Consider the following 7,500-nt stretch of genomic DNA (forward strand, 5'->3'; position numbering starts at 1 on the left):
GCTAGCTCAAGCTCAAGCTCAAGCTAGCTAGCTAGCTCAAGCTCAAGCTCAAGCTCAAGCTAGCTAGCTAGCTCAAGTTCAAGCTAGCTAGCTAGCTCAAGCTCAAGCTAGCTAGCTCAAGCTCAAGCTAGCTAGCTCAAGCTCAAGCCAGCTAGCTCAAGCTCAAGCTCAAGCTAGCTAGCTAGCTCAAGCTCAAGCTAGCTAGCTCAAGCTCAAGCTAGCTAGCTAGCTAGCTCAAGCTCAAGCTCAAGCTAGCTAGCTCAAGCTCAAGCTCAAGCTAGCTAGCTCAAGCTCAAGCTCAAGCTAGCTAGCTCAAGCTCAAGCTCAAGCTAGCTAGCTCAAGCCCAAGCTCAAGCTAGCTAGCTAGCTCAAGCTCAAGCTAGCTAGCTCAAGCTCAAGCTCAAGCTCAAGCTAGCTAGCTAGCTAGCTCAAGCTCAAGCTCAAGCTAGCTAGCTAGCTCAAGCTCAAGCTAGCTAGCTCAAGCTCAAGCTAGCTAGCTAGCTCAAGTTCAAGCTAGCTAGCTAGCTCAAGCTCAAGCTAGCTAGCTAGCTCAAGCTCAAGCTAGCTAGCTCAAGCTCAAGCTAGCTAGCTCAAGCTCAAGCTAGCTAGCTAGCTCAAGCTCAAGCTCAAGCTAGCTAGCTCAAGCTCAAGCTCAAGCTAGCTAGCTAGCTCAAGCTCAAGCTAGCTAGCTAGCTCAAGCTCAAGCTAGCTAGCTAGCTCAAGTTCAAGCTAGCTAGCTAGCTCAAGCTCAAGCTAGCTAGCTCAAGCTCAAGCTAGCTAGCTCAAACTCAAGCTAGCTAGCTAGCTCAAGTTCAAGCTAGCTAGCTAGCTCAAGCTCAAGCTAGCTAGCTAGCTCAAGCTCAAGCTAGCTAGCTCAAGCTCAAGCTAGCTAGCTCAAGCTCAAGCTAGCTAGCTAGCTCAAGCTCAAGCTCAAGCTAGCTAGCTCAAGCTCAAGCTCAAGCTAGCTAGCTAGCTCAAGCTCAAGCTAGCTAGCTAGCTCAAGCTCAAGCTAGCTAGCTAGCTCAAGTTCAAGCTAGCTAGCTAGGTCAAGCTCAAGCTAGCTAGCTCAAGCTCAAGCTAGCTAGCTCAAGCTCAAGCCAGCTAGCTCAAGCTCAAGCTCAAGCTAGCTAGCTAGCTCAAGCACAAGCTTGCTAGCTAGCTCAAGCTCAAGCTAGCTAGCTCAAGCTCAAGCTAGCTAGCTCAAGCTCAAGCTAGCTAGCTCAAGCTCAAGCTCAAGCTAGCTAGCTAGCTCAAGCACAAGCTTGCTAGCTAGCTCAAGCTCAAGCTAGCTAGCTCAAGCTCAAGCTAGCTAGCTCAAGCTCAAGCTAGCTAGCTAGCTCAAGCTCAAGCTCAAGCTAGCTAGCTCAAGCTCAAGCTCAAGCTAGCTAGCTAGCTCAAGCTCAAGCTAGCTAGCTAGCTCAAGCTCAAGCTAGCTAGCTAGCTCAAGCTCAAGCTAGCTAGCTCAAGCTCAAGCTCAAGCTAGCTAGCTAGCTCAAGCTAGCTAGCTAGCTCAAGCTCAAGCTAGCTAGCTAGCTCAACTTCAAGCTAGCTAGCTAGCTCAAGCTCAAGCTAGCTAGCTAGCTCAAGCTCAAGCTAGCTAGCTCAAGCTCAAGCTAGCTAGCTCAAGCTCAAGCTAGCTAGCTAGCTCAAGCTCAAGCTCAAGCTAGCTAGCTCAAGCTCAAGCTCAAGCTAGCTAGCTAGCTCAAGCTCAAGCTAGCTAGCTAGCTCAAGCTCAAGCTAGCTAGCTAGCTCAAGTTCAAGCTAGCTAGCTAGCTCAAGCTCAAGCTAGCTAGCTCAAGCTCAAGCTAGCTAGCTCAAGCTCAAGCCAGCTAGCTCAAGCTCAAGCTCAAGCTAGCTAGCTAGCTCAAGCTCAAGCTCAAGCTAGCTAGCTAGCTCAAGTTCAAGCTAGCTAGCTAGCTCAAGCTCAAGCTAGCTAGCTCAAGCTCAAGCTAGCTAGCTCAAGCTCAAGCCAGCTAGCTCAAGCTCAATCTCAAGCTAGCTAGCTAGCTCAAGCTCAAGCTAGCTAGCTCAAGCTCAAGCTAGCTAGCTAGCTAGCTCAAGCTCAAGCTCAAGCTAGCTAGCTCAAGCTCAAGCTCAAGCTAGCTAGCTCAAGCTCAAGCTCAAGCTAGCTAGCTCAAGCTCAAGCTCAAGCTAGCTAGCTCAAGCTCAAGCTCAAGCTAGCTAGCTAGCTCAAGCTCAAGCTAGCTAGCTCAAGCTCAAGCTCAAGCTCAAGCTAGCTAGCTAGCTAGCTCAAGCTCAAGCTCAAGCTAGCTAGCTAGCTCAAGCTCAAGCTAGCTAGCTCAAGCTCAAGCCAGCTAGCTCAAGCTCAAGCTCAAGCTAGCTAGCTAGCTCAAGCTCAAGCTAGCTAGCTCAAGCTCAAGCCAGCTAGCTCAAGCTCAAGCTCAAGCTCAAGCTAGCTAGCTAGCTCAAGCTCAAGCTAGATAGCTAGCTCAAGCTAGCTAGCTAGCTCAAGCTCAAGCTCAAGCTAGCTAGCTAGCTAGCTCAAGCTCAAGCTAGCTAGCTCAAGCTCAAGCCAGCTAGCTCAAGCTCAAGCTCAAGCTAGCTAGCTAGCTCAAGCTCAAGCTAGCTAGCTCAAGCTCAAGCTCAAGCGAGCTAGCTAGCTCAAGCTCAAGCTAGCTAGCTAGCTCAAGCTCAAGCTAGCTAACTCAAGCTAACTCAGCTAGCTCAAGCTAACTCAAGCTAGCTAAAGCTAACTCAAGCTAACTCAAGCTAACTCAAGCTAACTCAAGCTAGCTAAAGCTAACTCAAGCTAACTCAAGCTAACCCGAGCTAACTCAAGCTAGCTCAAGCTAACCCAAGCTAGCTAAAGCTAACTCAAGCTAACTCAAGCTAATTCAAGCTAACTCAAGCTAACTCAAGCTAACTCAAGCTAACTCAAGCTAGTTCAAGCTAACTCAAGCTAGCTAAAGCTAACTCAAGCTAACTCAAGCTAACTCAAGCTAGCTCAAGCTAACTCAAGCTAGTTCAAGCTAACTCAAGCTAGCTAAAGCTAACTCAAGCTAACTCAAGCTAACTCAAGCTAGCTCAAGCTAACTCAAGCTAACTCAAGCTAACTCAAGCTAACCCGAGCTAACTCAAGCTAACTCAAGGTAGCTAAAGCTAGTTCAAGCTAGCTCAAGCTAGCTAAAGCTAAGACAAGCTAACTCAAGCTAACTCAAGCTAACTCAAGCTAACTCAAGCTAGTTCAAGCTAACTCAAGCTAGCTAAAGCTAACTCAAGCTAACTCAAGCTAACTCAAGCTAGCTCAAGCTAACTCAAGCTAGTTCAAGCTAACTCAAGCTAGCTAAAGCTAACTCAAGCTAACTCAAGCTAACTCAAGCTAGCTCAAGCTAACTCAAGCTAGTTCAAGCTAACTCAAGCTAGCTAAAGCTAACTCAAGCTAACTCAAGCTAACTCAAGCTAACTCAAGCTAGCTAAAGCTAACTCAAGCTAACTCAAGCTAACCCGAGCTAACTCAAGCTAGCTCAAGCTAACCCAAGCTAGCTAAAGCTAACTCAAGCTAACTCAAGCTAATTCAAGCTAACTCAAGCTAACTCAAGCTAACTCAAGCTAACTCAAGCTAGCTAAAGCTAACTCAAGCTAACTCAAGCTAACTCAAGCTAACCCGAGCTAACTCAAGCTAACTCAAGGTAGCTAAAGCTAGTTCAAGCTAACTCAAGCTAGCTAAAGCTAAGACAAGCTAACTCAAGCTAACTCAAGCTAACTCAAGCTAACTCAAGCTAACTCAAGCTAGTTCAAGCTAACTCAAGCTAACTCAAGCTAACTCAAGCTAGCTAAAGCTAACTCAAGCTAACTCAAGCTAACTCAAGCTAACCCGAGCTAACTCAAGCTAACTCAAGGTAGCTAAAGCTAGTTCAAGCTAGCTCAAGCTAGCTAAAGCTAAGACAAGCTAACTCAAGCTAACTCAAGCTAACTCAAGCTAGTTCAAGCTAACTCAAGCTAGCTAAAGCTAACTCAAGCTAACTCAAGCTAACTCAAGCTAGCTCAAGCTAACTCAAGCTAGTTCAAGCTAACTCAAGCTAGCTAAAGCTAACTCAAGCTAACTCAAGCTAACTCAAGCTAACTCAAGCTAGCTAAAGCTAACTCAAGCTAACTCAAGCTAACCCGAGCTAACTCAAGCTAGCTCAAGCTAACCCAAGCTAGCTAAAGCTAACTCAAGCTAACTCAAGCTAATTCAAGCTAACTCAAGCTAACTCAAGCTAACTCAAGCTAACTCAAGCTAGCTAAAGCTAACTCAAGCTAACTCAAGCTAATTCAAGCTAACCCGAGCTAACTCAAGCTAACTCAAGGTAGCTAAAGCTAGTTCAAGCTAACTCAAGCTAGCTAAAGCTAAGACAAGCTAACTCAAGCTAACTCAAGCTAACTCAAGCTAACTCAAGCTAACTCAAGCTAGTTCAAGCTAACTCAAGCTAACTCAAGCTAACTCAAGCTAGCTAAAGCTAACTCAAGCTAACTCAAGCTAACTCAAGCTAACCCGAGCTAACTCAAGCTAACTCAAGGTAGCTAAAGCTAGTTCAAGCTAGCTCAAGCTAGCTAAAGCTAAGACAAGCTAACTCAAGCTAACTCAAGCTAACTCAAGCTAGTTCAAGCTAACTCAAGCTAGCTAAAGCTAACTCAAGCTAACTCAAGCTAACTCAAGCTAGCTCAAGCTAACTCAAGCTAGTTCAAGCTAACTCAAGCTAGCTAAAGCTAACTCAAGCTAACTCAAGCTAACTCAAGCTAACTCAAGCTAGCTAAAGCTAACTCAAGCTAACTCAAGCTAACCCGAGCTAACTCAAGCTAGCTCAAGCTAACCCAAGCTAGCTAAAGCTAACTCAAGCTAACTCAAGCTAATTCAAGCTAACTCAAGCTAACTCAAGCTAACTCAAGCTAACTCAAGCTAGCTAAAGCTAACTCAAGCTAACTCAAGCTAACTCAAGCTAACCCGAGCTAACTCAAGCTAACTCAAGGTAGCTAAAGCTAGTTCAAGCTAACTCAAGCTAGCTAAAGCTAAGACAAGCTAACTCAAGCTAACTCAAGCTAACTCAAGCTAACTCAAGCTAACTCAAGCTAACTCAAGCTAGTTCAAGCTAACTCAAGCTAACTCAAGCTAACTCAAGCTAGCTAAAGCTAACTCAAGCTAACTCAAGCTAACTCAAGCTAACCCGAGCTAACTCAAGCTAACTCAAGGTAGCTAAAGCTAGTTCAAGCTAACTCAAGCTAGCTAAAGCTAAGACAAGCTAACTCAAGCTAACTCAAGCTAACTCAAGCTAACTCAAGCTAACTAAAGCTAGTTCAAGCTAACTCAAGCTAGCTAAAGCTAACTCAAGCTAACTCAAGCTAACTCAAGCTAGCTCAAGCTAACTCAAGCTAGTTCAAGCTAACTCAAGCTAGCTAAAGCTAACTCAAGCTAACTCAAGCTAACTCAAGCTAACTCAAGCTAGCTAAAGCTAACTCAAGCTAACTCAAGCTAACCCGAGCTAACTCAAGCTAGCTCAAGCTAACCCAAGCTAGCTAAAGCTAACTCAAGCTAACTCAAGCTAATTCAAGCTAACTCAAGCTAACTCAAGCTAACTCAAGCTAACTCAAGCTAGCTAAAGCTAACTCAAGCTAACTCAAGCTAACTCAAGCTAACCCGAGCTAACTCAAGCTAACTCAAGGTAGCTAAAGCTAGTTCAAGCTAACTCAAGCTAGCTAAAGCTAAGACAAGCTAACTCAAGCTAACTCAAGCTAACTCAAGCTAACTCAAGCTAACTCAAGCTAGTTCAAGCTAACTTAATGAAGTTAACCCAAGCTAACTTGGGTTAATGAAGTCAAACTCAAGCTAACCCGAGCTAACTCAAGCTAACTCAAGCTAATTCAAGCTAACTCAAGCTAACTCAAGCTAATTCAAGCTAACTCAAGCTAATTCAAGCTAACTCAAGCTAGCTCAAGCTAACTCAAGCTAACCCAAGCTAACTTAAGCTAGCTTAAGCTAATTAAAGCTAATTAAAGCTAACTCAAGCTAACCCAAGCTAACTTAAGCTAGCTCTAGCTGGCTGCCACTGTTAGGCCATTTGGGAGCGCTTTTCTCGCACTCTGATTGGCTGCCACTGTTAGGCCATTTGGGAGCGCTTTTCTCGCACTCTGATTGGCTGCCACTGTTAGGCCATTTGGGAGCGCTTTTCTCGCACTCTGATTGGCTGCCACTGTTAGGCCATTTGGGAGCGCTTTTCTCGCACTCTGATTGGCTGCCACTGTTAGGCCATTTGGGAGCGCTTTTCTCGCACTCTGATTGGCTGCCACTGTTAGGCCATTTGGGAGCGCTTTTCTCGCACTCTGATTGGCTGCCACTGTTAGGCCATTTGGGAGCGCTTTTCTCGCACTCTGATTGGCTGCCACTGTTAGGCCATTTGGGAGCGCTTTTCTCGCACTCTGATTGGCTGCCACTGTTAGGCCATTTGGGAGCGCTTTTCTCGCACTCTGATTGGCTGCCACTGTTAGGCCATTTGGGAGCGCTTTTCTCGCACTCTGATTGGCTGCCACTGTTAGGCCATTTGGGAGCGCTTTTCTCGCACTCTGATTGGCTGCCACTGTTAGGCCATTTGGGAGCGCTTTTCTCGCACTCTGATTGGCTGCCACTGTTAGGCCATTTGGGAGCGCTTTTCTCGCACTCTGATTGGCTGCCACTGTTAGGCCATTTGGGAGCGCTTTTCTCGCACTCTGATTGGCTGCCACTGTTAGGCCATTTGGGAGCGCTTTTCTCGCACTCTGATTGGCTGCCACTGTTAGGCCATTTGGGAGCGCTTTTCTCGCACTCTGATTGGCTGCCACTGTTAGGCCATTTGGGAGCGCTTTTCTCGCACTCTGATTGGCTGCCACTGTTAGGCCATTTGGGAGCGCTTTTCTCGCACTCTGATTGGCTGCCACTGTTAGGCCATTTGGGAGCGCTTTTCTCGCACTCTGATTGGCTGCCACTGTTAGGCCATTTGGGAGCGCTTTTCTCGCACTCTGATTGGCTGCCACTGTTAGGCCATTTGGGAGCGCTTTTCTCGCACTCTGATTGGCTGCCACTGTTAGGCCATTTGGGAGCGCTTTTCTCGCACTCTGATTGGCTGCCACTGTTAGGCCATTTGGGAGCGCTTTTCTCGCACTCTGATTGGCTGCCACTGTTAGGCCATTTGGGAGCGCTTTTCTCGCACTCTGATTGGCTGCCACTGTTAGGCCATTTGGGAGCGCTTTTCTCGCACTCTGATTGGCTGCCACTGTTAGGCCATTTGGGAGCGCTTTTCTCGCACTCTGATTGGCTGCCACTGTTAGGCCATTTGGGAGCGCTTTTCTCGCACTCTGATTGGCTGCCAGTGTTAGGCCATTTGGGAGCGCTTTTCTCGCACTCTGATTGGCTGCCAGTGTTAGGCCATTTGGGAGCGCTTTTCTCGCACTCTGATTGGCTGCCAGTGTTAGGCCATTTGGGAGCGCATAGATGACGAGGCAACACTTTCAGACAGCAAAGCGATGCTT

This window comes from Convolutriloba macropyga, unplaced genomic scaffold, assembly GCF_964194025.1.
Source record: "Convolutriloba macropyga unplaced genomic scaffold, txConMacr16.3 SCAFFOLD_1405, whole genome shotgun sequence".
NCBI lineage: Eukaryota > Metazoa > Xenacoelomorpha > Acoela > Convolutidae > Convolutriloba > Convolutriloba macropyga.